Source organism: Myxine glutinosa, chromosome 7 (genome assembly GCF_964187855.1).
Source record: "Myxine glutinosa chromosome 7, kmMyxGlut1.1, whole genome shotgun sequence".
Taxonomy (NCBI): domain Eukaryota; kingdom Metazoa; phylum Chordata; class Myxini; order Myxiniformes; family Myxinidae; genus Myxine; species Myxine glutinosa.
In genome coordinates this window covers 61,151,383-61,170,244 of record NC_136267.1, presented here as the reverse complement: position 1 = coordinate 61,170,244, position 18,862 = coordinate 61,151,383, and the positions used below count along the sequence as shown (strand labels likewise).

The 18,862-nt window shown below is 40.3% G+C and overlaps 1 long non-coding RNA gene across 1 annotated transcript; it reads left to right on the top strand.

Moving 5' to 3' along the window:
* Positions 1–95: 95 nt before the first annotated feature.
* LOC137430554 (uncharacterized) lies at positions 96–15,470 on the top strand. Its single transcript, XR_010985094.2, has 3 exons — positions 96–311; positions 11,636–11,795; positions 14,274–15,470. It is a non-coding gene; the product is annotated as an uncharacterized LOC137430554 (long non-coding RNA).
* The last annotated feature ends 3,392 nt before the right edge of the window (positions 15,471–18,862 follow it).

Genomic DNA, 18,862 nt, shown 5'->3' with positions numbered 1-18,862 from the left:
CTTTATTATGAACCTTTATAATATAAATACTGTTTCTGTTCATGGTGTTCTCAGAGTTTTGTGCGGTACATCTGTCAATAATTATCTTCACATTTCCTGCCAAGAATTATATTCATCTTCCTCCTAGGCTCTTTGTTTTTTGAGCCCTCTTCCCCGAGCTGTTACATATAATGCGTCCCTCCGGACTCGTGGAGGAAAACGAGGTTCTGATAAATGGTACAGCAGGCATTTTGGGTCATTGTTTAAACCAGCGGACACCATTGCCCACCGGGCAGGACTAGGCTACCCTTCTCGGCCCACCAACGGTGTCGGTGAGCAATGTGCTGCGGCATCTTGGAAATACACTTGATAATGTGAAATACACTTGATAATGTGGAAATACATTTGAAAATGTGAAATACACTTGAAAATGTGGAAATACACTTGATAATGTGGAAATACACTTGAAAATGTGGAAATACACTTGATAATGTGGAAATACACTTGATAATGTGGAAATACACTTGAAAATGTGGAAATACACTTGATAATGTGGAAATACACTTGAAAATGTGGAAATACACTTGATAATGTGGAAATACACTTGATAATGTGGAAATACACTTGAAAATGTGGAAATACACTTGATAATGTGGAAATACACTTGAAAATGTGAAATACACTTGAAAATGTGGAAATACACTTGATAATGTGGAAATACACTTGATAATGTGGAAATACACTTGATAATGTGGAAATACACTTGATAATGTGGAAATACACTTGATAATGTGGAAATACACTTGATAATGTGGAAATACACTTGATAATGTGGAAATTATCTCTCTGTGCATCTCTGTGCTCTGTCCCCCAGGTATTCCTGCGGGTCGCACGGGATCTGCCAGCAACCCTCTGATGGTTAAACTGCCGAAATCTCGGCTCTCCGCTCACCTTCACTCTTTCATTCCTCTTTTCTCCCGCCTCTGGAACAAACTCCCTCACTCCCTTCAATCCCACTCCTCCCTCCAGGTCTTTAAAACAGCTGTTCACCACCATCTCTTATCTTCCCCCATCCAAAACCTTGATCTTTTCTACCCCCGCTAATTCACCCCAGATCCACCTTGTTTGAAATTCCAACTTCTTTCCTGGAAGTCCTGGCAGTGTCCATATGCTTTATACCTCTCCCACTGCCCCCTTCCCACGCCCCCCCCCCCCCCCCAAAGCCCTCGCCCTCTCTCAGATCTCTCGATGTCTCCATGTCTCTCGGTCCCTGCTCTCAAATGTTGTGTTTGTGTCCTTCCCCCTCTCTCCCCATCTTGTCTACCGCTCCCTATGTTATATGTTTTATGTGTCGGTTTGTCTTTCTGTGTGTTCATGTGATTAATGTTCGCTCTTTCACGAGCCTCGATATTGTATACAAAAAAAAAAAAAAAAAAAAAAAAAAAAAAAAAAAAAAAAAAAAATACACTTGATAATGTGGAAATACACTTGATAATGTGGAAATACATTTGAAAATGTGGAAATACACTTGATAATGTGGAAATACACTTGAAAATGTGGAAATACACTTGATAATGTGGAAATACACTTGATAATGTGGAAATACACTTGATAATGTGGAAATACACTTGAAAATGTGGAAATACACTTGATAATGTGGAAATACACTTGAAAATGTGAAATACACTTGAAAATGTGGAAATACACTTGATAATGTGGAAATACACTTGAAAATGTGGAAATACACTTGATAATGTGGAAATACACTTGATAATGTGGAAATACACTTGAAAATGTGGAAATACACTTGAAAATGTGGAAATACACTTGATAATGTGGAAATACACTTGATAATGTGGAAATACACTTGAAAATGTGGAAATACACTTGATAATGTGGAAATACACTTGAAAATGTGAAATACACTTGATAATGTGGAAATACACTTGAAAATGTGGAAATACACTTGATAATGTGGAAATACACTTGATAATGTGGAAATACACTTGAAAATGTGGAAATACACTTGATAATGTGAAATACACTTGATAATGCGGAAATACACTTGAAAATGCGGAAATACACTTGAAAATGTGGAAATACACTTGATAATGTGGAAATACACTTGATAATGTAGAAATACACTTGATAATGTGGAAATACACTTGATAATGTGGAAATACACTTGATAATGTGGAAATACACTTGATAATGTGGAAATACACTTGATAATGTGGAAATACACTTGATAATGTGGAAATACACTTGATAATGTGGAAATACACTTGATAATGTGGAAATACACTTGATAATGTGGAAATACACTTGATAATGTGGAAATACACTTGATAATGTGGAAATACACTTGATAATGTGGAAATACACTTGATAATGTGGAAATACACTTGATAATGTGGAAATACACTTGATAATGTGGAAATACACTGGATAATGTGGAAATACACTTGATAATGTGGAAATACACTTGAAAATGTGGAAATACACTTGATAATGTGGAAATACACTTGAAAATGTGGAAATACACTTGATAATGTGGAAATACACTTGAAAATGTGGAAATACACTTGATAATGTGGAAATACACTTGAAAATGTGGAAATACACTTGATAATGTGGAAATACACTTGAAAATGTGGAAATAAACTTGATAATGTGGAAATACACTTGATAATGTGGAAATACACTTGATAATGTGGAAATAAACTTGATAATGTGGAAATACGCTTGAAAATGTGGAAATACACTTGATAATGTGGAAATACACTTGATAATGTGGAAATACACTTGAAAATGTGGAAATACACTTGATAATGTGGAAATACACTTGAAAATGTGGAAATACACTTGATAATGTGGAAATACACTTGATAATGTGGAAATACACTTGATAATGTGGAAATACACTTGATAATGTGGAAATACACTTGATAATGTGGAAATACACTTGATAATGTGGAAATACACGTGATAATGTGGAAATACACTTGATAATGTGGAAATACACTTGAAAATGTGGAAATACACTTGAAAATGTGGAAATAAACTTGATAATGTGGAAATAAACTTGATAATGTGGAAATACACTTGATAATGTGGAAATAAACTTGATAATGTGGAAATACACTTGATAATGTGGAAATACACTTGAAAATGTGGAAATACACTTGATAATGTGGAAATACACTTGATAATGTGGAAATACACTTGATAATGTGGAAATACACTTGATAATGTGGAAATACACTTGATAATGTGGAAATACACTTGATAATGTGGAAATACACTTGATAATGTGGAAATACACTTGATAATGTGGAAATACACGTGATAATGTGGAAATACACTTGATAATGTGGAAATACACTTGAAAATGTGGAAATACACTTGATAATGTGGAAATACACTTGATAATGTGGAAATACACTTGATAATGTGGAAATACACTTGATAATGTGGAAATATATAAATAAATATAACCACCTTTAGAGGCCATTTTTCCCTGCAAGCGGGGGTTGGCCTTTTTCGGGAACCGTGGTTGTTGTTGTTTTTCGGTCCCCTTTTTGAAGCAATGTTTTACTGCCGGATGCCCTTCCTGACGCCAACCCTTTTTGCCGCCAACCCTTTTTGCCGCCTTTAACGACAAACAGGGAATTACCAGTGAGCTGGTACTCAATTAGCCGACCTCGGAAGGAATGACAGGCTGAGTCAACCCCCCTGGCGTTAATTCAGCGATCGACCGGGATTCGAACCCAGGATCTCTAGGATCCTAAGCTGGCACCCTAGACGCTAGCCCAACACCAGGGTCTTGATAATGATAATGTGGAAATACACTTGATAATGTGGAAATACACTTGAAAATGTGGAAATACACTTGATAATGTGGAAATACACTTGATAATGTGGAAATACACTTGAAAATGTGGAAATACACTTGATAATGTGGAAATACACTTGATAATGTGGAAATACACTTGAAACTGTGGAAATACACTTGATAATGTGGAAATACACTTGATAATGTGGAAATACACTTGATAATGTGGAAATACACTTGGTAATGTGGAAATACACTTGATAATGTGGAAATACACTTGATAATGTGGAAATACACTTGATAATGTGGAAATACACTTGGTAATGTGGAAATACACTTGATAATGTGGAAATACACTTGATAATGTGGAAATACACTTGATGATGTGGATATACACTTGATAACGTGGAAACACACTTGATAATGTGGAAACACACTTGATAATGTGGAAATACACTTGATAATGTGGAAATACACTTGATAATTTGGAAATACACTTGAGCCACCTTTATTCGATTGTCAGGAATTGACAGCAGGTTCGTGAAAGACCTGGACCAAAAAACGTACTCAGTCTGAATGTCGATATATCCAGTCAATGGCGAAACTGCAAATGGGAAATCTGCTAATGCCACGGATGGAAACCCTTACGTCATTTCCTCATTCTGCTTTAAACTCAATATCTCTATATTTTCATTCCAAACAGCATCATTCATCATTACATTCACGAACGAGAAGGGCACTGGGTAGAGAGCAAACCTCCACCAGGCTGAACAGTTTATGTTTTGTATCCCACTGATAGGCCGGATCTGGATTTGGACCTGAACCAAAATCTAATCACCTTGTTCTTGTCACCAAACCAACGCGTCCACCAAGTTTTGCCATAAGTCGTCCACAACGTTTTCAATTATCATGTTATGTATCATTAATGTTTTAAAGAAAATTGTGACGTTATACGTCACGTGGTATGGCAGCCATCTTGGATTAAACTCAAATAATTGAAAAGATTTTTCTCGGAAACCGCTGAACGGAAAAATTTTAAACTTGGCACATTGTCAAGTACTCCAAATGGGGAACAAAAGCATGATAATGACGACATCATAGGTGAAGTGGTATACAGGCCAAAAATGTTTTAATCGAATTCCTTATCCTAAAAATATGAAATTGCATGCACATGATCTATGACCCATTTGTATTGAAGTTTTAAATTTATGACATCATAGGTCACATGGTTTGGCAGCCATATTGGATTTAACCTAAAACCCGAAAAAAAAGCTTCTCCCAAACCACCAAATCGATTGACTCGAAACTTTACATATGTCTTTGACTACCATAGGCCTTAGTGGGTTTAATGGCTTCCTCCTGCTTTGAAGTTCCTTGTAAGGGAACATATATTTATGGTATTAATATATCTTGCTGACACAATAATCTTGGCAATAAGACTGGTAGATATAATGTGACAGATAAATCACAAACTCACAATGGGAGGCCACGGCACTGTCGACAACAGTATATATTGAGAGGTTCAGACGTTTAAACACCCGTCAAGGTCATGAAACCTTTAAAAAAAACTGATAAAAGTTTAAACCTTCAACTCTTTATTCGGCCTTAAGACTCCTGGAAGAACCTTCCATGGAAGACCTTTAAATCTGGCACTTGCAGGCGATAAGGCATTAGGAGACATACGTTTACCTTTCAAAAGCTTGTTTACAATGTTTTGTATTTGCTTTTATCTCGGTTGATACCCTATTTGCATTGCATTGAGATGGGCAGTTCATACATGTATTTGGAATTTCACAAAATGAAGGCATGGAAGGAAATTCAAACAAAAACTCCCATTGATATGGCCTTGCATCACTGTGCCGCTTTGTCCCACTTGGCATTCTCATCTGAGCATATACATGAGGAGTTTAAAAAGCTCAACACTCACAATAGTCCAAGACATGTCAGCGGCAAATACTATGAGGTGTGTGCAGAAAATAACAAGACCGATAGTCTAACAACGGCGCAGCCGGGCTTGTTTGATACTTTGGTTGAAGGTGATGGATAGTATGACCTGGGCGGGGTACCAGTTAGCAGTTCGCAAATAATGTATTGGTAATTTTTTTTTTTTAAATCAAATAAATCATACGTTCCTGTGCCACCTTCAGTTGAACGTCAGGCATTAACAACAGGTTCGTAAAGAACTTGGACAAAAAACGTACCCAGTCTGAATGTTGCTATATCCAGTCGATGGCGAAACTGCAAATCGGGAATCCGCGAATGTCACAGATGGAAACCCTTACGTCATTTCCTCATACTGCTTTAAACTCAATATCTCTATATTTTTATTTGAAACAGCATAATTCATCATTACAATCACAAATTAATACTATGGTATTCATATATCAAAATATAATGTTAAATCACGATTGTATTGATATGTTATCAAACCAGCAAACCATTATCATCTGTTGACCTCTGGATTCGGGAGCAAGGTCCGTGTCAATCGCATTTCAAAATCATGATTGCATTGAGGAATTTATGAAACCTCCTGCCTACATTACGACAACCACTGGGACCCCAAAACGTTCCACAGAATGTTATAATATTTCCTTTTCATAGAATATGCAACTGTAATGGTTACTAAATGCTGTCCGCATGTCATGTGACCAGATCTTCAGCTATGATTGGTCGACATTTGTGAGGGACATACATATACATACATACATACATATACTATTACGTTTGTGGGGGTAGATGAAGGAATCCCATAGTAAAGGTAGGACTGTATAATTATAGCATGGACCATGGATGCGTAGGAGAAATATTGATGTAGTTAAATAAGGAAACTGTAGCTTCAGATTGTTTATGTGTCTTCACACAGGGGTTAAACAGTGATAATTAGTTAGGGATTAAGGTTAGTTTTCCCCAGTATGTGATTTCCCTCTGTGATTTTCCCTAACATTTTACATTTACAAGGCCGGCCATGAATACCTCCATTAAACAACATTTACAATCAGCGCCGGCCCTATGAATGCTCATGGCAATTAAGCCCCGCCCACATGAACACGATAGGCAAAAGGCCCTGCCCAGTAGAGGCGGAGTATCAGTGGGCGGTCAAGAAAGGCCGTGAAGCCACGTCCCGAGGGATGTGATTCAACCGTGGGATGTGGGTGGGGCGAACTGGGATGTGAACGATACAATTGGCTCTCAAGAGTGAAGAAGGAGAGTGAGCTCGGTGCCTGTTTTTTGGATAAGAAGGTTGCGCCATATTGTTGCTTTCCGATTGTGTGCTGGACTGAAGGTTTGGTGCACGCTTTTGAAGAGTGAGGAGCTCTTGGCTGTATGGGCAGCATTGCGAGGGAGGTTTTGGCTGTAGTGCTCTTCGGAGGTGGAGGAGGGCCGCGAGCGAGGTGAAGGAGGCCATCCTCACCACTTGCCTTCGACGCCCGAGATTTTTGTCGGCCGTCGCCATCTTGTGCGCTCAGGTGCAGGAAGGACTGAACTTGACCCCTTTGGAGACAGATAAGGCCGGCACGAAAAGGAAACATTTCATTTTATATTCCCGTGTGTCCGTCTTTGAGACTGTGTGGAGGGTCCCTCAAAGTAGGATTTATTTTACCTCAACATTATTTCGATATTTAAATTCTTTGATTTCTTCCTATTAAATCATATTTGTTGAATTTTCTTTGTGGTGGTTACTCGTTTGTGGTTTCGGAATAAACCCATGTGCTCTTTTCAGGTAAATGCTTCGCCTCCCTTCATTCCGTGCGTGACAAAAATACTGCCATTTTTTGGGGTGCTGCCTCGGGAGTAAAACCGTTTCGGCTATCCGTCATCCAGCGGTCTTAATCGCTGGTGACAGGACAATACATACATGCATACACCGAATGGACAGACAGGTTTTTTTTGTTGTTTATTTATACTAGGATCATGTAGGAGCGAAGTGACGGAGGGTAAAAAGGCAACAAACCGACAGTGGGGCTGGATGTAGTAAGCAAAGGAATGAGCGAACAGGATAAGAGTAAAGAGAAAGAGAGTAGAAGAACACAATCACTTGCAAGTAAGAGGATTGGGTTAGGCAGGCCTATTGGTTTCAGAAACCATCACTGATATGGACACAATATGATGTAGGTGCAGCACCAGCATGACACCCTAGGCCTGGGGGGAAGAGTGCGATTGAAGAAAAGGTGGGGAGAAAAGAGGGAACGAAAGACTAGGTGGGCAGTAAACCTGAATTTTGAGAGTTTAACCAGGAGGGGTTTCTTGGAAGAACGAGTGCATCCTGGAGGAGCTAGGAAGGGTCAGCGGGCTGAGAAAGCAGAGGTAGCTTGACCGTAGGTGAATCGGTAAAAGAAACCACTTGTCCACTCCTGGTGTTCTTCCCTGACTCTCATCATTACTTACCTCCCTTGTTTGTCCATCTGTCTAACTTCTCCCTCCACCCTGTTACTGGTGTTTCCCCTTTATCCTGCTGTTCCCTTTGTTATTTTGTGTCTTGATCTGTTCTGTGTCCGAGCTCTTCCACGAGCCTCGACTATGTATTAAAAAAAAGGAAAAAAAAGAAAACATATGCAATGGCAACTCTAACTCTTCCAACTATCTCGTAATGTGTTTCAGAAACTTCTTGTTTTTACTTGAACTCTCAAAAAAGTTTCCCTACCGGTTTGCAGCAAATCTAAGCTTGTTTTCCCATTTGAGTGGCAGCGAGGCCACAAAGCTGTGAAAAGGTTCCCAACTGAGGATAAAAGAATAATCAAACATAGTTGATGTTGCAGTTTAACATAAAGAAATGTAAGTTGCTGGGGATGGGGAGGAATCATGAAAATAGATGATATTTGATTAATTCCGGGCCTAGCTAGACTCAGCTGAGGAGTGGCTAAAGGAGACAGGACTCTATACATTAGAAAGGAGGCAGTTACGAGGGGATATGATAAAGATGAATAACATGTGAAGGGCAGTGACAAAATAAGTGCAGAAGAGTTTTACAGTCAAATAGACAGTGATAGGACCTAGAACTATAGCTTGAGAGTAAATACGAGGAGAGTGAAGACAATAGTAAAGGCAGGAGTCTTTCACTCGGAGAGAGAGAGAGTAGTTGATGCCTGGAATTGTCTCCCAGGAAAGGAAGTGGCAACGGAAAGTGCAGATTTTTTTTGATTTTTTTTTTGTATACTGAATCGAGGCTCGTGAAAGAGCTAACATTTACTTCACAAACAAATCAACCAGACAAACAAAATATATAAAAAGAGGGAGCGGAAGACAAGAGAAGGGGAAGCACACAAACACTTGAGAGAACACAACATTTAAGAGCAGGGAGATGTGTGGGAGGGAGACGGCTTGGGGGGAGGAGGCGTGGGAACGGGGGGGGGGGGGGGGTGGGAGAAGTGTAAGACACAAGGAAACCAAGGACTTCCAGGACAGAAGTTGGTATTTCAAAAAAGTGGAATTGGGGTGAAATTAGCGGGGGTAGAAAAGATCAAGGTTTTGGATGGGGGAAGATAAGAGATGGTGGTGAACAGCTGTTTAAAGACCTGGAGGGTGGAGTGGGATTGAAGAGAGTGAGGGAGTTTGTTCCAGAGGCGGGAGAAAAGAGGAATGAAGGAGTGAAGGTGAGCAGAAAGTCTTGATTTTGGCAGTTTAACCATAAGAGGGTTGCAGGCAGATCTTGTGCGACCTGTAGGAATATTTGGGGGACAGAGCCCAGAGAGAGCGGGGGGAGCAAGGCCGGAGAGGAGTCGGTAGAAGACGGAAAGACCACCAACCTGCCTGTGGTGAGTGAGTGAGAGGCCCTTGGAGTTAGCTTCATCGCAGGAGATTCCAAAGATGGGTGTAAATTAGAATTAGATATGTAACTCGAAACATTGGAGATAGATGGATACAGGGATATTGGCAGGACTTGTAGGTAGCTTGCGTGTGGGTGGATGACAGTGTCTGGTGTTGGTGCAATGTAGGTGTGTTAGTGTAGCCATTTTAACCGAAATGTCCTACATCTTCAATTTTTCTCTTTGAAACCTTCTGGGATGTCAGGAGCGCTCAGTTGGTAGTGCATTTCCCCTTGAGCTGTGTGGTCTGGGTTCAATCCTCAGAATGAACATACTCAAGTAAAAATTTAACCAAACTGCTGTTCTAATGCAGTGCGTGCAGGCGATGTTATATCTTGCAGACCGCCGTCATTCGGATGGGGATGTGAAGCCGGCTATCCCATCTGCAAGCTTAAAAAATCTTGTAGTGTCTCTCAAAATGAATAGTGTGCCAATACCCTCGTCAAAGCCCCATCCTGTAGATGTGAATTTGCATTAATGGTAAGAATTGGGTCGTTGTTTTGTATGCAGCCTGCTGTGGCTGCATCGTTTCCTGGAAGCACAGCTGTGCCGCTGATGCAGTGCCCCCCTGTTACCAGTCATATGGTACTCATTTTTCCGGCCTCGGAAGGGCGACAGGCTGATTCAACCGACGTGGTGTTAATTTAACGTCTTGACAGGGGTTAAAACTTAAAACCCTAAGATCTTAAGCAAACACGGAAGCCAAACAGTTCAATCTTGGTTTCAGCAGACCACAGAATATTCTTTCTCACAGTCAGAGTCCTTTCGGTGCTTTTTTGCAAACTCTAAGCGGGCTTTCATGTGTCTTTCACTGAGGAGAGGCTTCCGTCTGGCCACTCTGCCATAAAGCCCAGATCGGTGGAGTGTTGCAGTGATGGTTGTCCTTCTGGAAGTTTCTCCCGTCTCCACACAGGATCACTGGAGCTCAGCCAGAGTGACCGTCGGGTTCTTGGTCACCTCTCTTACCAAGGTCCTTCTCCCCCGATTGCTCAGTTTGGCCGGGCGGCCAGCTCTACGAAGAGTCCTGGTTGTTCCAAACTTCTTCCTTTAAGAATTATGGAGGCCACTGTGCTCTTGGGAACCTTCAATGCAGCAGAATTTTTTTGTAGGCTTCACCAGATCTGTGCCTCGACACAATCCTGTCTCTGAGCTCTGCAGGCAGTTCCTTCGACCTCATGGCTTGGTTTTTGCTCTGATATGCATCGTCAGCTGTGAGACCTTATATAGACAGGTGTGTGCCTTTCCTAATCATGTCCAATCAATTGAATTTACCACAGGTGGACTCCAATCAAGGTGTAGAAACATCTCAAAGATGATCAAGAGAAATGGGAGGCACCTGAGCTCAATTTCAAGTGTCATAGCAAAGGGTCTGAATACTTATGTCAATGTGATATTTCAGTTTTTTTCTTTTTAATAAATTTGCAAAACTTTCTAAAATCCTGTTTTCTCTTTGCTTGTGTGTGGGTCGATTGGGTATTGGTATTGGGGTATTGAGGATCACGATGGGGTATTGAGTGTAGATTGATGAGGGAAAAAATGAATTTAAACGATTTCAGCATAAGGCTGCAACATAACAATATGTGAAAAAAATGAAAGGGTCTGAATACTTTCTGAATGCACTGAAAATTGTTGAGTGAACAAATCACTTGGTTGGGCTTTATACACAGGAGATGCATAGGTGACTAGTACAAAGGACATGGACAATTATTTGGACACCTGCGCCACCTACAGTCGTTAAAGTTATCACTCGGTAGACACCTGAGTTCTCAAGGTTTGGACAAAACTGTCTTCTGTCCAGCAGCATCCTCGATTTGACACGAATGATCCCAGTTTTTGTTCCATCCTGACATCCCAACACACATTTTAATTTGTAAGCTGCAGCAATACTGTAGAACCACCAGCAAAACAGCTCGATAATTATTTCCACCACATTGTGACGTCGGCCAGGGAAATTTTTGGACCAAGTCTTACTTTCGACTAGAGCTGGTTAGGAGTGGAATTTGCATTTTTTTTTCAGGTGACAACAATCTATCTACATCGACAAGACAAGAGACCAAACTTAATGTCCATCCAAGGAACAGCATACCTTGCGATGCGATGCCCTGCCTGCAATGGACCAATCCGAGAGTTTGCAGTCGGGTCCGTCAGAAATTGAACCCAGAAGAAACAAATCAAAGGTAATTGCACGAGACACCTCTGTACCACCTGTCACAGCAACTACCAGCCGGTAGTTGAGCACACAGGCCTGGGAACAATATAATCAAGGAAAATGTAGAGTGAGATAGGGGAACGAGTAGCTGGAGACTTGGAAGGTAGCTCAACTGTGTATCCTGCTATGTTAAATAAGGCAATTGTTTGTGTTTGTGTGTGAGTTTTGCACTGTTCTTTATATTACCTCCGCCACCGAAGGTGGATCAAGGTTATGTTTTCACCCCTGTCTGTTTGATTGTGAACAAGATATCTCAAAAAGTTGTGGACGGATTCGGACGAAATTTGGCAGAGATGTAGCGTATGTCACAAGGACGAAATGGTTAGATTTTGGTGAAGATCCAGATCCGGCTAGTACAATTTTTAAATGATTCTTCACCATTGGGAGATAGGGCCAAAAAGGATACATCGCAGGATATCTCAAAATGTTATGGACGGATTTGGACGAACCTTGGCGGAAATGTTGGGTGTCTGACAAGACCGAATCGATTCGATTTTGGTTCAAATCCGAATCCAGATCCGGCCTATCAGTGGGTTACAAAACATAAACTGTTCAGCCAGGCGGAGGTTTCCTCCCTACCGAGTGCCCTGCTCGTTACCCTCGCCAGAGAGGGTATTGCATTTGAGTCCGTTTGTTTGTCCGCACAGAATAAATGATTTTCTCTGCAACCGTTGGTCCGATCGACAGGAAATTTTCACCATAGGTTCAACTCCACCTGTATAATTTTTTATGATAATTATGACGGCATAGGTCACGTGGTTCGGCCGCCATCTTGGAAAAACCGAAAAAATTTGCACCTCTATATCTCCGAAAGCACTGAATAGAAAAAATTGAGACATGGCTCATTGTAAAGAACTCTCCATGGGGAATAAAATATGTTAATGATGATGTCATAAGTGCCTCCATTATGACGTCATAAGTCGACAAGTACAAAACTTCATCCGATCAAGATGAAATGTCTTGAGCGTCATGTAGGCATAAATTGGTGGAGTGAAAAAAATAATGATGACGTCATAGGCCACGTGGTTCGGCCGCCATCTTTGGAAAACCGAAAAAGGTTGCACCTCTATAATCTCCGAAAGCGCTGCATAGAAAAAATTGAGACATGGCTCATTTTAAAGAACTCTCCATGGGGAATAAAATATGTTAATGATGATGTCATAGGTGCCTCCATTATGACGTCATAATTCGACAAGCACAAAACTTCATCCGATTAAGATGAAATTTCTTGAGCGTCATGTAGGCATAAATTGGTGGAGAATTTTTTTTTATGATGACGTCATCGGTCACGTGGTTCGGCCGCCATATGTGTTTTAACACAAAAGCCTTAAAAATCACTGAAAATACATCCTGGCGAGGGTTTGCAATCTGATTGCTCTTTTTCTTGTTTTAGTTGTGTTGTGCGCCACGTGTAATTCAAAATAAATTACTCCATTATGTAAAGGGGACTATGCCGAGTAAAACGACATTTTAACAAATATGTATGACCTAAAATAAAGGGAAATAAAAGTAAAGAGGCCGTTTGGACCATCCTTTCCAAAACCTACTTAAATCGTTTAACATGACACATCATATTATATTGAGAGTACTAAAACAGACTAAATATCTTCCAGATACATTTTCTAAATAACAACAAACAACAACAACATGCATTTTATAGGCCATTTTCCCTGCTAGAGCGGGGGTTAGCCTTGCGGTCCCCATGACAATTTTCTCCATTTTGCCCTATTTTCTGCATCTCCCCTTGTTAACCCCCTTGCCCGCATTTCTTCTTCCACCATCTTTCACCAAGTCTTTCTCGGTCTTCCCTGTCCTCTACTTCCTTCTACATTCATTTCCATCACTCTTCTCAACCAGTCACTTTCATCCTTCCTCATCACATGACCAAACCATCTCAACCTGTTCCTCTTAACAGCATCAATCACAGGCTCTATTCCCATCATCTTTCGCAATTTATCATTTGTCTTCCTCTCTCTCAACGATACTCCACACATCCACCGAACCATTCGCATTTCCACCCTTTCCAACCTTCGTTGCCGCTCTACGTTCATTACCCATGTCTCGCTCCCATAAATCATAACACTTCTCACACATGACATTTTCTAAATAACATGTAATCTAATTACAATCTTTTTAATATACACTAGCTTAGGTTCAAATGATAGTTAATAAAAGTTCAAAAGGGTGAAGGGGCTAAAGGTGTCAGTCTAAAGTATTGAGTTTTGTGAGTTTTCCATGGGGTAGAGATTGACTCATCCATCACCCATCCATACAAATTGTTTGCATCATAATACATCAAGTTGGAAGAATCCTTTTCTTTCTCATAATCAGGAAGATATTAATTATTTACAAACAAATTTTGAAATATCTGATAATGACATTGGAAATTTTAGGCCCTTTCACGTTTATTGTATCCTCATATTTCCTATATGACCTATTATTTCAGGCTTCCAGTTCGGTGGATATCGATGGGAGAGAACAGACCATAGGAAACATTTGTTGTCTTTGTTTTCAATGTTAACAACTGCCTTTTTATCTTATCTCTCTTGGTAACTCAATGTAGGAAGAGGCATTAAGAGTGTCTGATTTCAAGGTGTATATCTAGAAAAATGATTTTCTCAATGCTATATCCACTTTTACTCACTTTATCATCAGTAGTCCCTTCAAACTTCATAAGGTTCTCATAATCATCAGAATCTAGAAAGTGTTTAAATGATGCAATAAAGTGTGGACTTGTTCTCATCTAAACCAACGCTTTATAATCCTCTCTTGATAGAAAAAAAACTCCACTCCAATATAGAATTTAAATGAGTTATACCTTTTCTTACGGCGTTCTTCATTACTCTCTCCATATCGGGCTGTTATATCAATTGCCTCTGCGATTGATGTTGGAGCTGGTCCTTAAAACCTAAATGTCTTTATTTCTATATGTCCTTATGATCGTTTTCAAATTTAAAGGGTGAACTTTTATTCTCAATAGCTATAGGTTAAAGCACAATAGAACCATCAAGATATATGGTCCTCATAGAGAGAGTAACAGTTGGAGAGAGAGTCTACAAGTGTTTGAATGGGATTCCCAAAACTTACCCTCCTTGGAGTAACAGTTGGATTACCGGTAACAGTCTGAATCTTCAAGGTTTTTTTTGTGTAAGACGAGCTTTAAAGCCCCTCCTTTTAATGTCCTTTTCGCAAACATAACAATGTGTTAAATCAGAGATAGGAGGCAGTTCTCCAGAGTTCTGTTTATGCTTTCGCGATTTAACATGTGTGCTAAATATTTTTTCGCTATATCCTTTTCACAGGCATCGCAATGTGTTGTATTCAACATATTTATATCGATACTTTTCCACTTCAAATAAAACTCTCAACTCTTTTTTTCTCTTAATAAATGAGTCATTATGCAGCTGAAGATTTTGGGGATTATGACAGTGATGATAGTATCTCCATTAGCACAGAAAACAGCTATGATCCTGTGAGCTTCTGTTCAAATGATAGTTATGAAAGTAGTTTTATAGATGCTGAAGATGCTTGTACCGATGGATATTATGAAGATGCTTCTACCGATGATGATCGACAAAGATTAATTTTATTTTAAGCAGAGATATACGATGTAAAAGATGTTGAATACAAACGATATACCAGCTGTTGAGTCTCTTGAATTCCCTGATACTCCCTACAATAAATTAATGAATTGTCCAGCTTGTGAAAGAAGAGGGCTAAACACAGAGACAAAAGCCCGTGAACAATGTACGAGTATATTCCGTGATTATCTTCTCTTATAATGAAATTTTTTTTTTTTAAAGGAACATAGCTATTTTAAAATTACACCAAAAATGAGAAATAATAATTTTTTAAAATTTCTAACTTCAAAAGTACAACAAACTTTGAGTTAGTAATGTTCAAATAGCCATAAAATCAAGAAAAGCTTGAAAATAGTGAGATGTCCGACTGGACAAAGAGTTGTGGGGAAGACCAATCTGATCGAGATCGAAGGCTGTCTTGCCAACTTTTGCTCATTGCACACAAGACAGTTATTCATTTGGCAAATGTATCATAAGCCGAGAAAGATGATGCCTGGACACAAGATCCTCTAACTTGTGCACTGGTGTATTGGACAACTGCCAGCGAAGGACATATCTAAATAATTTGATGCTGACGTAACACAGCTGCAGGAGTGCATAACAGCTGGTCTGTTTAATGTGTACACCACTATATTGGAGCCTCAGCCTGGATAGAGAGAAGCTGGACTGTGGTTGTACAACCCATGGTAGAAGAAGAGGTAGATAAGTTAAGCTACAGAACTACCAGAGGAAACATAACTGGGCCTGGTCAAAAGAGGCCTGTGCGAGTCGGGTTGTGAAAAAAAACTGACGGAGCTTTACCTGGACTATAGTTGCTGTGAGTTTGTATGGGTTAGAATCAGTTCTCACAGCGGTGCAGTGCTACTGCTGATGCACCACCTCTTGTTGGTAGAACAGGAATTTGGAACTTGTTCAGAGTGCTGCCGATAGTTCAACTACGTCCTCTTCATGAAGGACACCGTGGGATTACTATAACATCAACCACCTAATGTCGGCAGATAGGATGCCCAGTTTAACATGTATCGGAGGGATGACACATACATTGATGAATCACCCTAACAATGGCAAACAACCAAGTTTAACCCTTACCAAGAAACTGCTTCAGCAGAACTGACGCTCTGTAAAGAGTATGGTACATCAGAATGGTCAATATTCGCTGGTAATCCTGACTATAGTTCATGGACGTGTGTGTGTGTGTGTGCATTTGTGTGTGTGTGTGTGTGTGTGTGTGTGCATTTGTGTGTGTGTGTGTGTGTGTGTGTGTGTGTGTGTCTGTGAATAAAAGAGAGATATAATTGTGAGGAACAGAAATGAAAAAACGAGATGTGTGTGTGACTATGGGTGATGTACAGTTTGGGTGACGTACAGTTTGGGTGATGTACAGTCAGCCCAGATGTGGCATACCATGTGCGCATCCCAACATGTTGCATGATGCCAGCCAACCACGTGTGTGTGTGTGGTGTGTGTGGGTGTGTGTTTGTCATGCTACTCGTCCTGCAGTTCTGGCCCGATTACATTCATACTTGCTACTTAGGATCAGCTCGACCCCAATTAGTGTATCGGCGGTGTTTTATCTTTTCTGGTGGTCTTCGGGTTGGAGGGTGCAAATTCTCTATGTAAATGTGTATCGTGCAGCGCCGCCTCCAGGTGAGAGAAGGTATTACAAATCCCCACCCATTACAGTGCTGTATTCCTGTCCCCACTTTGTCCAGTGCAGAGAGGTGTTTTGAGGTATAAGCAGTTGGCATGTTTTTTGCTTCATGCACATAACCTGGGTATTTTTTTTTTCCCAGGAGTAATTGAGGGAGCTGCCAGTTGCCTATACACCGCCCAAATAAAGGTGTATGACAGAAGAATGTGTTGCATGCTCAGAACAAGATCGTCCATCGGGCAGGTAATCTGCTAGTTTATATAATTATTGAATGATCTTTAAAAGTGGAAATATTTTCCTGAGCGACATGTTCTGCCAAGTGAGAGTGCTGGAGGTGAAGTGAGCCACTCTCTTAAATGGAGTACAAACAGCTGCTGAAAAATAGGCTCCTGAAAAACTGGAGAGGCTTTTACTACTACTGCTGCAAAAGTGAGAATTATGGGCAATAATATTATTCATTACTGAACGATCTGTATCCTGCTGGAGCAGCCGTTGAGACTGAGTTATGAGCTGTGAATTCTTTGTGAACTCAGTTTGCATTGACCTGCTGCAAGTTTAACTTGTCTGAAATAACTTTCCTTTTCGTCAACTGAGAGAGAAAAACCTCAGGAATACTTCACAGCAGCTTTAAGAAAGCTGGATATTTAACCTGAGTGACGGTAGCTGAAGACAGGAAACTCAACCGTCATGAACAGCAGAAATAGCAGCTGAATGGACAGCTGAGTAGATCGTATACATATGTCAAAGGTGACGTTGGTCATGGGTGAGCAGGCCAGTTTCATCACGCGCACAAACCCGTTCGATTTGTCCTTCATATCTGAAGGCCGATCACATGTACCATGCGAACTACCAGGTCAATATATTTATAATGCAGAAGATTCCGTCCAGACAGTAATCACACTCGAAGATAGCAAGTAGTGTAACCTGGTGTCAAGGAACCTCCAAAAAAAGACAAAACCACTTCTTAGTACCAGCAGTTCAAGCATGAATCTTCATTTTATCCAGGGTGCCAGTGATAACTTGCCTTCTCGTCTTAAATGAGACGTCCCCCCCCCTCCCAGATCATCATCTTTATTTCCTGGTTATGTATCATTTTTATGTGTTCACGTTAATACTTTGGTTTATATGACAATAAAAGTCTTGTGTATTCATAACTAGCAGGAGTACCGGCGTTGCCAGAGGGGGGGGGGGGGGGGGGGGCGGGATAAGAGAGGGAGGGGTGAGGAAGGGAGTGGGGGGAGTGCAAGAGGGAGGGAATGTGGCGGTGAGGGGAAAGATGCATGACATAACTACATATACATCTTTTGGGGGGAAGGGGGTGGCTTTGACAGGCTGAGTTAAATATGATAACATTCAGGAAGAAGAAGAAGCCTTACCAACAACTTCGACCGCTTCCGGAATAGTTTTATTACTTGTGTTCACGTGTCTGGTGATTGTTTTGTATTTATTTATGCGAAAGTGTACTTGTATATAACTGTCATTAATCAAAAAGGCTTAGATTAATAGAGCTTATTAATAGAGCGATTTTTTTTTTAATCCCCAAAAAGGAACTTAAAAAAAAAAAAAGGTTTTTTTTTTGCCTAAAACACCCCCAGGCACTCACTGATGAACCTCTGAACGTTCGACGAAGATACGTTCAGCCATCTCTGAGAAAAATGGCGACACACCGACAGACAGACAAGTGGCTCTCTTATATAGTAGATTTACATTTATACCTCTGAAATATAGTACTGTGTTCAGTAAAGGGGGTTGTTGTTGTTGTTGTTGTTGTTGTTGGTGGTGGTGTATAGCACCGGACAGCTC